Source organism: Chinchilla lanigera, unplaced genomic scaffold (genome assembly GCF_000276665.1).
Source record: "Chinchilla lanigera isolate Chin_1 unplaced genomic scaffold, ChiLan1.0 scaffold00020, whole genome shotgun sequence".
Taxonomy (NCBI): Eukaryota; Metazoa; Chordata; class Mammalia; order Rodentia; family Chinchillidae; genus Chinchilla; species Chinchilla lanigera.
In genome coordinates, this window is record NW_004955421.1 from 14,757,280 (window position 1) to 14,775,266 (window position 17,987).

The 17,987-nt window shown below is 42.7% G+C and overlaps 1 protein-coding gene and 1 long non-coding RNA gene across 2 annotated transcripts in view; one reads left to right on the forward strand and one right to left on the reverse strand.

The window, feature by feature from the left end:
* The window catches only part of Pdzrn3 (PDZ domain containing ring finger 3), a gene marked incomplete in the record, with an annotated part of 230,324 nt that overhangs the window by 108,844 nt on the left and 103,493 nt on the right, over positions 1–17,987 (forward strand).
* Positions 1,259–7,396, reverse strand: LOC102026647. The gene is made up of 2 exons (XR_260793.1): positions 6,351–7,396; positions 1,259–2,287 (listed from the first exon to the last, which is right to left on the reverse strand). It is a non-coding gene; the product is annotated as an uncharacterized LOC102026647 (long non-coding RNA).

Below are 17,987 nucleotides of genomic sequence, written 5' to 3' on the forward strand. Positions count from 1 at the left end.
CATGAAGAAATCAACCAGTAACAAATGCTGGAGAGGCTGTGGGGGAAAAAGGAACCACTGTTGGTGGGAGTGTAGACTGGTGCAACCACTGTGGAAATCAGTCTGGAGATTCCTCAGTAAACTAGGATTAAAGGTCCCGTTCAACCCAGCTATTCTCCTCTTGTGTATTTTTCCAGAAGAACTGAAAGCATCATGTCACAATGATATATGTGCACCCATCTTACAGCAGCACAATTTGTAATAGCTAAATCTTGGAAACAAGGCAAGTGTCCATCCACTGAGGAATGGTTTAAAAAGATGTGGTATTTTTATGCAATGGAGTGTTACTCAGCTATAAAAAAGATAAACTAGAGGCTTTTATAGGTAAATGGATACAACTGGAGACCATACTCATAAGTGAAATAAATCAGACTTGCATGTGTAAACATCATATTGCCTCCCTACTATAAGAACCTGGAAGAGTAAATACAACCTGAAGGGTACAATAGATATTGTGAAAGGGAAAGTGCTCAAATAGGAAAGAGCAACTGGGATGAAGGAGAGGAAAGGAAAAAAAAAGAGAGAAATAATATATATACACACACAAGATAGCTAAGATAATTGTACTACTAACTTCTATTGATTTATTGAAAGAGCAGTTAATGTGTAATTGTTTGATCGGTTTTACATGTCTATATCTGGTTATGTGTGCAACCACTTTGAAGATAACATTATGTAATATTGTTAATATACTATCACCTTGTTTTCAAATTCTGTATCATTTTTATTGTTTTTATGCTGTTTTGTTTATGTATTTGTTATTTTGGTTTTTCTTTTCTCTTTGAAAAATAAGAGAATGAAAAACAAAATTTATATGTATATGTGAGGAGAGCTGGGATAGGCGTATTGCTGATGTCTATAGTTTATTGAATTTTAAGTTAATGCTTAAAATTCTCTTTTCTTGACCAAGTATCTGGTAATCAGAATGACAGATGTGAAGACAACAATATGCAATATAAAACCGTTGTTGAACTCCTACCATCTTCCATGGTGAAGCTCTGTATCGTTTCCAATGTTGTTTTTTATTACTTGTTACCGCCTTTGATTGTTTGATCAATCTTACATTCTTACATCTGTTGGACTGAGCAGCTTCGTTGAAGATAACAGTATGTAGTGTAGCAACCATTGTTAATTCCTATGATTTTGTTTTGGGGTCATGTATCGTTTTGTTGTTTCTGTGTTGATTTTGTTTTTGTCTTCATTGTGGTTTTGTTAGTTGTTTTTTTTTTTTTTCTCTTTAAGATTAAAAAAAAGAATCAACAGGAGGAAGGATGGAGTTAGCCTCAGGAGACAGAAGATGTGCAGTGCAGCTGTAGAACCTTCAAGCTAAATAGTTTGCCACACCTGTGGTGAATCTGTGAGGTATTTTCCTGAGTATCAGAATACTTGCTCTGATAAGAAACATTTGTTTGCAGCCTTTCCTCTCCAGACCCAAAGCCCCAGTGTCCAACAAATGAGCCAGTCATGGTAGAAGAAACAAATGGCTTTTTGTTGTTGCTTCTTCTTTCAAGGTGATCTGTTGTTTTCAAAACATTTGCAATTATTGCATCTAAGGAGGTGAGGGGGGCGGTGTTTTTCCTCAGGTGGAAACATTTGTGGTGGCTTTCAGAGCGTGCTGGAGAAGAACAGCACCGCGCCAGGATTCAAGGCAGGAAGTTGTCTGTTTGGTGTTGACTCAGGCATCTTTTGGCAAGAATTGAGTGTTCAACCAGAGCGAAAAGACAGCGTTTGGAATTGCTTGGGCAGTAAGGGAAGAGGCTGTTTTCCATCTGAAGCCCTAAAAGTCTGAATTCCCAATGTAAAAAAATAAAATAAATTTGGTGTGATCTTGCTGGATCATCTTCCCAGATGAGACACTTGTGCCCTGCAGGACTCAAAGCCTAGTTACTGGTAAGTTCGTAAATGTGGAGAATTATGTCTTGAGCAACAGTAGCCTAAGAGAAGCTCCCTGTGCTATTCAGTTCAGAGCCTTGGTTTTCATAGATGAAGGAGCTGATACAGTATGAGGTGACTGGCTTAATTCACATGTGTTGGAGAAATTAGGGCACGGTGCAGAGGACCAGATCTTCCACCTCCTCAGGGCTGAGACCGCATGGATCTGTGGCCCAGTGGGTCTGTCCCCAGCACCTTCTCAGCACCTGTCACAGGAGAGGTGCTCAATAGCCGTGTTATCCTGGAGTCATGCCAACCCTAGGGTGGCTCTTTTCCAGTTTAAAAGTGCAGGCGAAGTCATTTCCTCCAAGGGGGGCTTGGAAAATAAGAAGGGAAAAGTCAAATATAGAGAAACATAAATAGCAGAGTAAGCCTGTATGTTTTTATAATTATTACTTCTCTTTTGCCTCCTTCCACAAAGGATTTGAGGCAGCTTATGAAAGCTAAACACCAATACCAGTGCCCTCACTAGGCAGCAGGGCAAGACCTACCACGGGAGACTTACAGAGAACAGACGCTGAGAGGCCCAGGGGATGGAATTGTCTTTGCTGCTTACGCAGTTTTCAGGTCTGTCTGTATAAACCACAGTCATCATATATAAATAGAACTTGAGAGGGACATCAGTGGCTCTGTTGCCAATGGTTTATTTTTTTTTACTTTTTTCCTTTTCTTTTGGAGGAGGGATCCTTAGGAAGCGGGCTAGGGAAATGACTGGGAAAGAGAAAATAAAATATGTATTTCCCGACTTACTAGTTTTGTGTGCCATGCCCTCCTGTTTTACAAATTTCTACTAGAAAGCCCTATCTGTGGACATTTCCAGAGAAGTTAAAGACCTTCTTTCTAATTAAATTTACCAGCAGGCCCTACCTGGGAACTAGTACCCTCCGGTAACAAAAGGCTTCTTTGCGAGCCTCCCTTAAGGACAGACATCCACTCATTCCTAGATCCCCACCTAGTGGTGCCTTCGGTCACTGTTGTCTCATGCAAAGGAAGCCGCAGAACTGGTTCCAGCTGGAGGCACCACCATTGCCTGTTGCGTTGCTCTGAGATGAAACTGGCCACCATGATGACTGGGCCCTGCACAGAGAAACTTGGTTGGCTTTTCTCCTTTTCTTCGTTTGGTTTCCTTGGCTTCTTTGCTGCTGTCTCCAGATTTCTGGAGAGTGATGTAAGCCTGACCTTGGGCCTAAGGCTCTGATAACGAGGGGGAGGGAAGCCTTCTTGGGAAATTACTCTGCCCAAGGCTGCATTACTTGTTCAAAGCTGCACAGTAGGAGGGGCTTCTCTGCGGTGGCTGCAGCACAGGGGGTGCGGCCTGTAGGGGAGAGTGGTTTCTTTAAAGCCAGCGTCTAGTGCATAGCCGAGGCTGACGTGAAGAATGAGAAAGAGGGTGGTGCTGCAGCTTGGTTACAGAATTCTCTTAGAGGATCTGCCTTACAACTACTAATAAATGAGAGTTCCTTTCCATGCGCAGTTTTAGAGATTGGCTGAGGCTTTATTGAAGCCCATCATTTCTTTGCCAAGTGTTCATCTGCCAGTAGTGATTTCGCGTACGGCTGATTCTAATTAGACCCGATGTGATCAAACTCCATAACTTCTCCAAGTTACTGAAGTCATACGATCCACTTCTAAAACCATCAAGAAAACCCGGAGTAGGAAAAAGTAAGCTGTCATCTCCCAGTGCAGAAAAGCCCTGTTACTCTGCTTGGCCTGTGATTTACGTGTACAGTGTGGGACGCGGGGTGTGTACGTGTTAGAGAAAAAAATGATAATGAAGACGTGTGCTCCCACATACGTTTTGAACAAGATTTTCTTCCTGATACATCGTAGCCCGGTTGTACTGAGCGTCCTCTAAACCGTATCTCTGTCATTGTCATTAAGTACTTTTTGGCTGTAGTGCTTTTTTTAAGTGCTATGTGATCTTCAGTGTATTCCTGTCATGTAACTTCCCTTATTACTGGTGTCATTTTTGCTGCTGTAATGGGTGCTTTTATGTAAATCCTTCTGCCCACTTTGCATTTTCCCTAAGAATTAGAATGAGAGTTTTTGTGGTATTAACGTTGATGCCGCCTCTCAGGAAAATGGTACCTGTCCTTCTCCACAGATAGCACCCGAGCAAGTCTTTCTCCTGCCCTTTCCCAAGCGCAGAGTGCCAGTTAGTTTTAATCACTGCCGTGGTTGTTGAACAAGAACAATGGTATTTCACTGTTTAAATGATGAGCTGTTTGATGTCTAACTGGGCTAAGTGTTCATTTTTCACTACCTAACTGTATTTCTTTGGAGGAGCGTTTGTTATCCTCCCTGTCACTGGGTTGGGGTTTTCATCTTTAAAAAATGTATACAGATAAGCTTTATTTGTACCAGATGTCAGCCATTTCATCTTGCAGACATGCATTCCTAGTACACAGTTTGCTTTTTCCTGAGTCACGTGATCAGGAAGCTGCAGTGCTTTCCTGCGCTGCCCATTTGGCCTGACCACGTGGGGAGCCTGTGATTTCCCAGCCATTAGGCACCACTCGCGCTGCACCATCTCTGTGCCTTGAAAGTATCCCCTCTAACGTGCAAGTGTTGTCAAGGAAATGGTGTTAAGAGCAGGGCTTTTTCTTTTTTTTGGTTTTTCTCCAGTACCGGGAACCGAACTCATGACCTTGCACTTGCCAGGCAGGCGCTTTGCCGCTGAGCTAAATCCCCAGCCCCAAGAGCAGGGCTTTAACGGGACATTAGGCCAGAAGCCCCCCTCTCTTCTGAGTGGGTTGAAGGCCCTCGTAAAAGAAGCTCAGGAGCATGGGGTGGGGACTGGGCCTGGCTCTCCTGCCTGCTCCTTCCACCACATGAGGACCTGGAAAGACCCTTGCCAGACCTCTTGATGCTGCCTTGGCCTTGGACTGCCCACTTTCCAGAACTGTGAGAAAGAAATTTCTATATGAACTACTCAGTCTCTGATCAAGAGTAGGAAAGTTTTTTGAAGAGAGCAGTAGGTTTCGTAACCTAGTGCAGTTTAATTTTTTTTGCCTCAGATTTTTTAAGAGAATTGATTTTTCTTCACACTCACTTCATACTCCTCTTTAAAACAAAAAGCCATGAAAACCACTATAAACTTACACAATATGAAAAAGTTTTGCCTGTCAGAGTCCTTCCTTCCTTCTTTCTTTTCTTCTTTCCTTCCTTCCTTCCTTCCTTCCTTCCTTTATTTATTTAAGACTGTGTTCTTGCTTTATAGTTCAGGCTGACCTGGGACTTGCTCTGTACCCCAGGCCGGCCTTAAAGTCTTACTTCTCCTGCCTCAGCCTCCCGAGTGCTCACGTTACAAGCATGTGCCACTCTGTCCAGTCTCAGTGATCTTCTGATGGTGAAAAATAATGTTTATTTAATAAGCAAGTGATTTAATCCATCTTCAACGATTTGGTTAATAGAGTAGTTTCACAAGATGGACAGTTAGGCCATCCTCATTTTGGGACTAATAGGTCTGCTGGTTTGTCAAATAGAGTAAATTTTTTCTAATTTGATTAATCTGGAGTCCTGTGATTTTTGTTAGAAGGGTTTGTTGTTATATGTGTTGTTTTGCACTGTTTCTACCCAGTGTGTGTTAGATTGGTTCTATTAAAGCAGCAACAAACTTGACAACAGTCAGGAAAGTTGCACGAATTAAATTCTATGACTTTTAATTCTGAGCCAAATTCTGTGCCTTGAGTCCTGAATCAAAGCCTGAACTTGAAGGAACTCGGGTTTTTTTTGAAGGGTTCTATCCTATCCAAAAGGGCCCTAAATGATTGTTCATGGGAAACCAGTGACATAAATTGGCATGTGTACATAGAAGGATAGCCTATTTCTTAATTAAAAGAACAAAATCTTTGCCTTCAGCTGGGTAATCTCATACTCTTAAATTCCAGACCACCTCCCTCGGGTGTCATGCTATCTTAGAATAGGAATGGGGTTTGGCTATGTATCAAAAACTTGATAGAATATCATTTCCAGTGAGCCAGGGGCACTTGCTGGAGTAGTGCAGAAACCCCTTTTCACAGCACGAGCACACTTCGCATAAGCACATCTTTGTTTTGGGTTTTTTTTCCATACTTACTCTGAGAGACTTTCCCAGGAAACCTTCTGCTGTACTTGCCCCGTATCAATCAATCATATTAACTAATGTCATAAAAAATTATATGCATGCACTTTCATCTTTTTATGTAAAATCTAGTGACTTAAGTTGGAATAAAACTTCCCAAATAAAATGCAGTACAGGGTTGGGGGTGTAGCTCCGTGGTAGCGTGCCTGAGGCCCCGGGGTCCATCACCGGTGCTGCCAAAGAAGTAAGGCGTGGTGTGCATTTTGGACATGGGAAAAGCGGATTGTAGTTGTAGGGAGTTGAGTCAGAGCCTTACTTCATTTTTTGAAAACTTGGCACCCAGAAGATGGAGTCATCGCGGAATATGTCAGACCTGGACTCAGCATCCAGCAGTGACTTGGCAGAAGCAGCCCCAGTGAATAACGATGGTCGAAGAAAGACTGCTCAGACGCCCCGCAAGCCTGAGTGGAGTCTGCTGCTGCGGCTGAGATGTTGACTCCGAAAACATAACATTCTCTGTTTGGAACCAGAGAGGTTGCCATGGAGATGAAATCTTCCTGGAACCATAAAACCCCCGCTTGTCCTCGAATTGGAGCTCCGTATTTGCACAGGTGGTTCCTCACTGAGAAAGGCCAAGTGAAAACAAATCTATTCTTCCTGAATGGCGCCTTTATGTGTGCAAAAGAATATGCTTCCTTTCTTGAGCCCCTCCATTAAGGGCCTATTATCAGCCAATTACATCACATGTAAATTTTATGTGAGTTCGTTTGTTAGACCGCACTTGCAAACTAACCTGTTCTCTGTGTTAACCATCGCTATAACTTTGAATTAATGGTGAGAACAACAGACAGTGGGTGTTTTTCTGGGGAGGATAACCATGTACCCAAGAGACCTACATGCACTTTCGTGGCTGACAGTGTGATGTTAAATTCCATTTAATAAAGAAGGCAGAGTGCGAGTAACTGTATATCTAGCACATGTCCTGCGACTTTGTTCTCCTGCCACCACATCTGTATTCTCTGTGGAAAAGAAGTTCCACACCCACATTCCTGTTTCACTAAACTGTATTTCAGATGCAGAGGTTATCAACTCAAAAATGCATCTATCCAAGTCCTCGTCTACCCCCTCTTGCTCTCTTGCCTATGTGTCAGAGAGCAGAACTTGATCTATGTATAAATTTGGTATAAAAGCTTTAACTGTAGGTTTTTTATTTCAGTCAGTGATGCCTTTCTGGCCCCAAGAAGTTGAAAGCTTTTACCAAGTTTCTCGAGACCAGTTCTGTTGCACTGAGAGACTTGAGTTGAGACACAATAAATGCTGTGTTGTATTTTTGGAAAGGTACTTGTATTCTGTCATTTAAGACTTTGCGCCGTGCAGGGGGAAAGCATCAGATGATGTCCTGTATAATCAAAACCCATCACACCAGGAGAAAGGCAGTGTTTTTCACTGTGGATTGGGAAAGACTGAACAGACAGCAGTAGGAATAATATTTTGGAATAAAGAATGAATTTAAAGTGAATAATTTGCTCTTCTGAAGGCTGTTATATACAGAATGAAATCATGTGTCCTTGAGATTGAAAAATACAGAATCATCCATGTGTAATGTTAGATTTGGTTATGCATTTCCAGATGGTTAACCCACCCATCACTTGTAAATGGCACTCACACCAGATTTACAACCTCCATGGAATCTTCAGGTAAATAAAGGACTACTTATAGGTTTGCTTGTAAAGATAACACCTAATAGAGATTTGAAGGAGCCATTAAAAGCAAGTCTAGATTTAGCTTATAAAAGAAAGTCTGGTATCTAAAAATGGTTTTTTTAAAGGCTAACTTATCAGCATTCTTCATATGATGTTTTATGTTTATAGTAAAATGTTAAAATTTTAATGTTGATATCAAAAGAGCACTTGAGATAAAATTGTTTTTTAAAAATAAACCAAAACTAGCAACCATGTTAGTATGACATTCTCTGATCAGAATGGGTTTTTGTATACCCAGCCTCAGGAATGTAAATCACAGCTGTGCTTTTCCACCCGTCCACTTTGCACATATAAAATAATCTCATTTTTCTTACTTCTTTAAACAAGATTCAAATTACCTAGAATTACCTTTTCCCATAGAAAAGACATATGCAAAACACTGGCATAGCTGTGCCAGAAGGTGGCGCTCTGATACCACATGTCTTCATGATTTCTTTCACCTACAGACTTGGACTGTAGTCTCCTTCTAATTGAGCAGGCGCTACAATGCTCTGTAAGATGCCACACCGCTGATCTTTAGAAAAGCCAGACCTCCTGAGGGATTTGCTTTCAGTATGACTGTTTAACATCCTTGACCGAGCTCCTTGTTCTATAGCTGTATAGTTGAAATTTGCCAACTCTTCTGATTGCTGATTTTAAGATGCCAATTCCAACACTTCTAGTTTATCACAGTTCGTTGAAAAGAAAGATTTGTGTTAACTGCTTGTTTCTTTTTTGTAAGAATGTTTTTGGTTTATGTCTTATACAACAGAGAAACCACTTTGACGACAACAATAGTTATTAAACTATTGTTATGCTTTTATTATTTGATTATGAAATTTCGTCTTATTTTTCATAAAATGTTTGAAAAGATACCAGTTCCAGAACATCATGTATCACCAAGTAAGAACTCAGATAATGGAGCCTTACCTACTGGGGAGCCCACTGAGACTTAGAAAGATGAATATTAAGGAGAATTAATGAGGGGCTGGGGATTTAGCTCAGCAGCACAGCGCCTGCCCAGCAAGCGCAAGGTCATGAGTTCAATCCCTGGTACCAGAAAAAAAAACAAAAAAAAAAAACAAAATAAGTAGAATTAATGAAAATTAAAGAAACATTTTAGTGGGTAGTGGCCTTAACTTATGGAGAGCAAAGTATCTTTTCTCAGATTCAGTGGATAATTCTCCTGTTGTTGGAATCCATTTATTGAGACACTAAAGAACACCATTGTGGAAATGGGATCCTTTTTCTTTTTGTAAAAACCTATCATTTTGGCTGAAGCGAAGGTAGCATTTTGACTGAAAACGCAGTGATTGCTTCGGGATGAAGGCTTTACACTTAATTCTGTTGTGATTCTCCACTTGATGCTTCATGGTCCAACTGAACCAAGGTACATGTATCCTATGCAGCGCTTTATTTTCTTTTATTACCTATCGTTGGGTTTTTCTTTGCTTAATAACAACACTCCAAAAAAAGGTCGCATTTAGTTCACAAGCTGAAGACAAGTTGAGCTTAATTTTCTGATGGCTTCTGTTAGAGCTGAGATGACAGCATCACCTGCGTGTTTCGTTCTCATGAGATACGGAACCAGAGAGCCAGATTTAGCAGGGCTTTATTTTGATGCCGTGAGAGCCCAGCATTGTAGCCACCTCTGTTTCACACTTTGTTCATGCTTTTTACGTGGCAGGCACAGGCTCAGTGTGTGCTGAATGCATCTTGGCTAGATTAGAAGTGGGAGTGGCTGAAAATGAAGGAAAAACAGGTGGCCCTTCACATCTCTGGCTCAGCAGTCACTGATCAACCAACTGCAGTTTGAAAACGCTCCCCTGGGTTACATGTTTGCTGAGCATGTGCAGACATTTTTGTTGTCATCATTCCTTCAGCAACACTCAGTAATAACTACTCAGTACGTACATCATACCAGGAATTATGAGTATTCTAAAGTGTGCATACAGGGGGACGTATGTAGGTTATATGCAAACACTATGTCAGTTCGTACAAAGTACTTTGCGCATCCCTAGATTTTGATATCCACCTAAGGATCAGGACCCAAACTGCTGAAAACACCAGGGACAACTGTAGTTCGGAATCTTCGAGAGCCATCAAGGACAGAATAATGGTGACCTGTGTAAAGAAACAGTGAGGAATTGGAGCCAGGACACATGTGCCCTGTTTGGGTGATAGAGTCCACAGAACCTTTGAACAAACTGTGGGAACCTGTTTATTAAAAACAAATGGACCCTGACTGAAGGGTCTCACCTCTGAAGCCCTTGTCCCACGGGACAGTGGAAGGGACTTGAGGTGACCAGCTCAGGTAGGCTGTGGGCATGGTTTTAATTGGAGATGGAAATCAAGCAGAGTTGTCAGTGCTGTCATTAGGAAACCCACAACAAACCAGGACAGCTGAGTTTGGTGTTTACGTTATGCAACTCGCGTCAGATTCATGAAGCCGTGATCAGATTTTAGCAACATGTATAATGATAACCTGTCCCAGAAGTTCCAGAGATTTCAGGTATTTGAACTTCCTGCCTGGACTTTGGAGAGAGAAGACAAAGTAGACTCCAGAAAGGACATATAACACCATCCTTGCTCTTGAGAAATCGAGAGACAAGATTTGAATAGAGAGGGCAAAAGCCAATCAAACTAAATGAGGAAAAAAAAATAATACAGCTCCAAATGAGCGGAAGAGTCGTCGGATAAATTCACGTAGGCAACAGTGGATAGGTTAGACCTTAAAGAGAAATAGAAGCTTTAAGAGAGAGAATTTATGGAGAAAGAGGAGTTTCTTTAGAAAATATGGTTGTAGGGGACTAAGAAATGGCTGGGAATCTATTCAAAGGTGGTTTAAAGAGGGCGGTGCCGCTAGGTTGGCAGTGTGAACCGGCGGGTGGATAAACCAGGTTAGAAGAATGCCAGCTTGCAAGCATGAGGAGCTGGCCCAGAGTCCAGTCTATGGCAAGCAGCTATTGCTGGCTGGGGAAGAGTGTGTTAAGGTTGTGTTTTAGAGGGATTACTCTGGAAATGATGCCAACGTAGACTGGAGCCATGACGATTAACATTTGACAGTCCTAGTAATTCAGTTTAGAGGTTCTGGGCTGACAGGGAAAAGTGGGGACCTCTCACATAAAAATGGGTTGGGGAGGTATCAGAAGGCAGACTTAATAACACAAACTCACACACACACACACACACACACACACACACACACACACACACAGAGCAAGGGCTATCCTGATATTCCTAAAACTGGGTTTTCCAAACAGTGAAAGAAATCTAACCACAACAGTAATAATAGCTGATATCCTGTGGGTTTTCTGGCAACTGGCTCTAGTCTAGGCATGGAGTGGGTGTTAACTCAGTCCTCGCGTCTGTGCAGAGATAGGATGAGTTTTGTCATCATTTTACAAGCAAGGAAATGGCATCACAGAGAGGTTACATGATGCTATGAAGACACAACTAGAGGGCAGCACACCCCCCTTCTTCCCAGGCATGGGGCATTTTCAAGGATGCCATTTTGATCCCACACCGTTGACACATCAACTGTTTTGTAGCCTCTGGAGAATGACTCGGACAGTTTTAGAATTCAGATAGTGGCAGAAAATCCAAAGCTTATGGTTCACATCTAGAACACCTACCCTGAAGCATCACGGTAATAGTAACAGATGCTTCTGGAATGTTCTGGTGACGAGTTGAGGTCAGGACTCACAGGGATGTGAGTGACTGCGGGTCAGGGCTGAGGGCCTGGGAGGGTGGCGGCCTCCACATGTGAAAACCAGCTGGTGGCCGTGAGTGCCCATCATCGTCTGGAGACCACTCTGAGTGTTGGAGCTCTGTAACTTGCTCGGGGCTGAACCTGATCACTCTGTAGATTTCGCATGAAGGCTCAGTGAGGTCAAGACTCGCTGGTCTTGGTCACTAATGCATCTCTGTACCGTCGGTGGGAGCAGAGCCTAGTGCTGCCGGTGTCCCAGGGAGCCAGAGAGGAGGCATATGGTTGGCAAGTTACTAAGGGGATTCAGAACAAGCAGTCAAATTCTTATGGAGCCTAAGAACCAGCTGTGTGAATCGTTTACCCTTCTCACGTGGTGTCACTGGCCCTGAGAATCCCTTGGTTTCACCACAAGCAGCCACCGAGTATGATTTCTGCTCACACTGCGGCAGTCTCCTCAGCTTTTACCACAGAAAGCGGCAGCGAGTCCGACCAGTGATTCACACAGCCCCCACCTGCCGGCTTGTGTGGGTGTAAAGAGCTCCCCGCTGCATCTCTGTGGATTTGGAGCACTTTACCATCTCCTGTCGTGCTCCTGGAATGAAGCAGAGTTAGCTTTCAGTTCATAGCAAACAGTCATTGCTCAGGATGTAGCACTTCGGAAAAATGATATCCGCTGTACCGTTTCTCACGTATTGAGCTGGGAGGCGGGGGCGGGAATGAAGCTGTGCTCAGAGTCTTAGGTTCTCTTTTGCCTCTTAGTTGCCAACAGTATTTTCTGTGCCAGCTGCTCCACCAGCTACAATCACAAGCATGACAACCAGATGTCCTCCTCTGCCCGCTCAGGAGGTGAGGGCCTTCTTGGTTAGTCGGGGCATCGACAAGGTCTGGACCCTGAAGAAAGAAAGCATGGTGTCAGAGGACAGAGAGAGGGCTGGGACAAGGGGGGTATTGTCCTTGTCATATAAAGTGACAAGGCCTGGTGCACCACATCTGGAAAGAGAGGGGTGAAAACACAATTTTTGTATCTATATGTGATGGAGACCAGTGAGCTGGAACCTCTGGCCTTTCCTTCTCCAAAGTAATTTGGAAATAGCAGAACTTGGCCTAGAGACAGGAGGAACGGAAGCCCGGCAGGCTCAGATGGGGTCAGCTCAGCCTCTCCCAGATCCTGCTCACCTCTCGGGTCCTTCTTCACCTTCAGCCTGTCTCACCAAAGCCCCTCTGCCCTGGGAGGGAGGGTGCTCTGATGGGTGTGTGTCTGTGAGGCTCAATAGATGTGTGAGGTCCTATCATGTTCCTGGTGCAGAGCCAGTGGGGGCCCTGCCAGCTCAAGGGGAGTTTCCTGCCTGCCTTACATTCCTGAGGGGCTCAAGGAGGCCAGTCAAGTCCTATGTGATGTCACTATCCTAAAACTAGGCAAGGTATGTTAACAAGCTTAGCAGTAAATCAATAGCTATTTAAGCTGACTGAGGAGATAGACTTCGTGACACTGTCCTCTTTGCTTTCCTATATGTTGGAAATTTTCCATATTAAGTAAATAGTTTTATTGTGTCAGTAAGCACCCTTTAATGCTTGAGCCTCTGTAGTTTGGGTTTTTAAAAATTGAGACGTACCTAGCTGTTAAAGATGTATACTAGTTTATAACGATGGATTTTCTTGTGTTTTCTCACCCTTAATAAATACACCAGGAAAAACAAGACCAAAAACCCCACAGAAGCTGCTTCATCCTTTACTTAACACTCTCCCTGTCCAATGCATGTGTGCCGCTGCTTTATAAACATTCATTTTTCTCCCTGAGTGTACAAAGCACACAGAACAGGAAAGCCGGTGTTCCTGAATGGTCACGTTGACATTAATCATATGCTTTCTTTAAGAAAGCAAAATAAACAAGCTCCAAACCCAGATACTCCGTAATATTTACCCATTTATTTTTAAGCTTGGAAAATAAGGCCCAAAGTGTACATTAGTCACATGGTAATATGATAGTCATGTAATTTGGTGCCTTTGTTACCCATATCAGTACACTCATCGGTCTTAAAACCCTACCCATGGCTGCACCCAGCCACTCGTGATTCTGTCGTGCACTGTGATAAATACAGGGGAAAGGGAGAGAGGGGCCCACCCTCCACTGGCTTCCTGGACTATGACCAACAGTGTTGAGATACTGATTACACAGTACAACATCACTGTTGCCTGCCAGTTTGAAGAAAAGATTGGTCATTTGGTAAAGCATTAGGTAAATATTTTTTAAATAGTATGTATTTTTGGTTTGTATCCTAATGTAACTTTTTTATATTATTTTGTTTTATTTTATTTTATTTTATTGGGTATCAGGAATCGAACTCATGACCTCATGCTTGCCAAGGGGGCACTGTGCCACTGAGCTATATCCCCAGCCCCTAATGTAACTTTTTAACCTAACTTTTTTGTTTCCTGCTAATTATAAAAAGGATACTTTTGTTTGTTAAAATTTGAATATGGATGTAAGATGAAGCAAAGAAGTTAGGATGAATTGTACTATGTGTGATAACAGCACGGTAGTTACATTTTTCTCCTAAAGTCTCTATGTTTAGAGCTACAGTGTGAAGTATTATGAAATGACAGTGTTTCTGAGATTTGCCTTGAAATACTCCAAGAAATAAAAAGAACGGGGTAAATGAAACAGGGATGATTAATCTGACTGTGTGTGTTGAGAAGGTACATGGGAGTTCATTAGGTTATTCTCTCTACCTCTGTATGTGTTTGAAATTTTCTGTAATATATTAATTAAAAGTTGAAGGAAAATAAACATAAAAATCAAGGTAGTGTTTACCTGAGAAGAACTGGGGCATCATGGTGGAACTTGCAATACATACGAACAATCTGGAGAGTGTTCTTAAACTGGGGAGCACAGAGTACTCACGTGTGCCACGTACGCCATGCATGTGCATTATTTTGTATATGTCGTACATTTCATTTCAAAAAGGAAGTTCATTTTGGGGAGTAGTTGCTTTTCAAATACATTTCTTGACTTTCAACTTCCTAAGAGTCTTTAAGACTGGACTTTGATGAATAGATAATCCGCATAATTAACACATCAATTAAGAAAGATCAACTGGTGCTGAAATTCTTGGCAGGAAGGATGGGAAAAGGGGGTGGAGAGAATAAAGAATTAGGTCCAGTAAAAAGTCTCTGATTTTCGTGGTTTTCATCGTAGGCAACCTTACTGAAAGATTCAACAGCTCTTGAAAAATGAACAGTCCTCAAAAAGCAGAGAAACAGTTTTACTTCACTTTTTGGTTGCCAATATCAGAAGAGTTTTACATAACAATATGTGGCTCCAGAAGTGACTAGAAAGAGAAATTCTGACCCTTGTGTGTGGGACGACTTATGCCTCAATATCCACTAAAGCCTTGTTCATCACGGAGAAGGAAAATCCCAAATTCTAAACATCCTGGGTAATACATACATACATACATACATCCTCAGTATCCATCAACCACAGAATGGTTGAAGTATGGAATTTAAAAGCAATGAAACAGGGCTGGGGATGCAGTTCAGCAGCATGAGAGCCTGCCTAGCAAGTACAAGGTCCTGAGTTCAATTCTCAGTACCAAAAATAATAATAATAATAATGAAACAAATGCATGCATACTAACAAGGAAAGATCTCTAAGACCTATCTGTGGACAGAGAAAAAGCAAGTTACACAATAATATATAAAGTTGGATAGCATTTAATGAAAAATGCACGAAAAGAAGATCCGTCACACAGGGGAAAGCAGTTCCATTTGGGAAGGGGCAGTGGTCAAAAGGAACTTTAGCTCTCAAATGTTTTCAGTTTCTTTGCAAGTGAAATATGTTCCTGTATTCTGTAGCTAAAATTCCTTTAAAAGAGAAGCTAATTGCTACATGAAATGTTTCTACTGACAGAGGTTTTCCAATAGTTGATTTTGTAAAGTGGCTTTTTTTAACTTACAGGTTTTTTGAAATACTTTATTTTTGACTGCTTAGTTTTTGAAAAATAAGCCAAAGAGTCTATCCAGGGGTAAGTTAGGAAGCCAGAAATCAATTTGTACTTTTTATAAATTATGTATGCTCTTGAGATGTTGTCTTTTTCTCACTAAATAGTGCAGGGAACTAAATAAACATATAAGACTCTATAAGTGTCCTAAAAATTATGTGGAAAAAAAAGATCATAAATAACCAAAAATTACCTTATAAATTAGCTATCTTAAAGAAACTAAGCAATCATATCCAAAGCCAGCAACTTTTAAGTATAGTAAAATAAAAACATATACTAAATACAATAAATGTAAAATATAATTCAATGAAAATTCATGTGACGTTGCCGTGAGACCTATTTATAAATACTATTCCATAGATATAAACGCTTCCCTTCGTAAATGGTATGTGAGATATTTGAGTTCCTTTGATGCTATTTTGGAAGATAGCCAATGACCTTACACAGGCAGACAGACTTTATACACACACACACACACACACACACACACACAGTTGCGGTATGGAAATGTGTCAGTACTGTCCTGCTTTGAGCTTCACAGGTGCCCAAGGAAAGGGAATTATTTTAGGGAATGGTTCACTTTGCACGCCTAGACATAGTTGGTTTTCTCACGGGTGGAGTTAAAGATCTGTAATTGCCAACATAAAAAGAATGAAAATAGCCTTTTACTTTTTAACTCTGAGTTTGATCTTTCTCCTTTTGTAGTGAAAAAGCCTTGGTGTGAATGGGGGGATGGGCCAGTGAAGGAAGATCATATTGGCCTGGAGCACGTGTGTCAAACGCTGGCCCAAATGGGCCTCAGCAGAAGACAGAGCAAAACCAAGCACAAGTGACAATTCTTTGGCTCAGGCAATGGAAAAATAGGATTATCTAGCTTTTGGCTCAGCTAGGTCTAGGCGTTTAACGACTTCTGTCATTTGACTTTGGTCTCTTTACTTTTCTTTTCCCTTCTTTCTCAGTACTTGGGATTGAACCCAGGTCCTTTGCTTTGAACTACTTCCCTAGCCTTTTTTCTTTCTTTTTTTAATGTTGAGCTATGTTCTCGCTAACTTGCTTATTTGTCCAGGCTGGCCTAGAACTTGGAATCATCCTGTCTCAGCCTCCTGGAGTGCTGGGATTACAGCTGTGCACTAGCCAGATGTTTGGTTTTAAAGGGCCCCTTTGGCATGTCACTGTTTATGCATGAAAGCCTGGGTACCACACTGCCCCTTCTCACAAGAATGCCTCATCTTCTTGCCTTGCACTAACCCCACCCCCAGCACCCCACCACCACCCGCCCCCGTGAAGAGGGGCCTTTGATGTAAACAATTCTGTGCTCATTGACTGCAGCGCTGCACCTATCAATCCTCAGGATGTATGTGATTGTACTTTTGGGTGGTTTGTGCGCTTCACTTCCGGAAAGTGGCAGGGCCGGGGGTCTGGAGAAGCACGTGTTGATGCAGATGTTCCCAAATTCATTTGCTGCTAAAGCGCTGAGCATTCGAGCAACAATCTGGAATGCTGGGTCCAGTCAGGCCCCTTCCACACAAGGTCCTTTTGTTCTTCCCAGTGATGGGAAATCCTTGTGGCCTGAATTAACAAACCTCTTCTCCCATGACCTCATACGCAGTTTAAAATCTATGTTGAAATAAGGGGTCCAAAGCCCAGCTGGCAGGACATGCGTCTGCCCTCTCGGATGGGTTCCAGGAAACAAGCCTGTGGCCAGTTGAGCCGGCACAGAACCCGGCCGTGCAGCAGAAAGCGTTTGGACACCACTGTCCCCCCTCCGGGGTACGTGTTCCACAGGGCAGGCTGTAAAAGCGGCCCCTGGTGAACCATTGAGTCATTTATAGGCTAATCTTAGCACAGTCCCTGATGTAGGAATGGCAGGGGCTGCCAGAATGCCTCCTAAAAACCCCATGGAGAATTACAGCGATTTAAAATATGAGTTTCTGTAACCTGAGCGGGAGCCCTGGTGGTACAGGGACTCCTACAGCCTCCTGCCAGGAGGCCAGAGGGTCACACTCGAGAGCTGAGCAAAGGGGCTTTGGGAGGAACTGCCACCTCCCCGAGCTTTCCTGGAGTGAGCTGGACTGACCCTGAACTTGGAGAGTTTGCCTGGCAGGTTTTTGCTGGCTCCCGATGTTGTAGTTTTGGCCTGCGAGAGGCGGGAAAGAGAGGCTCTGTACTTTGAGGACTGCTGTGTCCACACTCACCTCCGGCCAGGGAGCCTTTGCATACTGTTTTCTTTGGTAGCACGCTGTGCTGAGTCACTTGTATTCCTGTGAAGTCCGGGGTATGAGGAGCAGCAGCCGCTGCCCGCATTCCTTACCCCAGAAGACAGGCGTGGGGGCTGAGGCCACCCAGCTGCAGAGAGCCAGGATTTCTTGTGACTGTACCTTAGCAGTCTGGCCTTTCCCCTTCAGTCGAATTGCGTGCCGATTCGGCGGTAAAGAGGAACAAGCCCACTCTCTCCATTTTTGTTGACTGTTCTCACATTTAAATTTATAGTTGGAGAA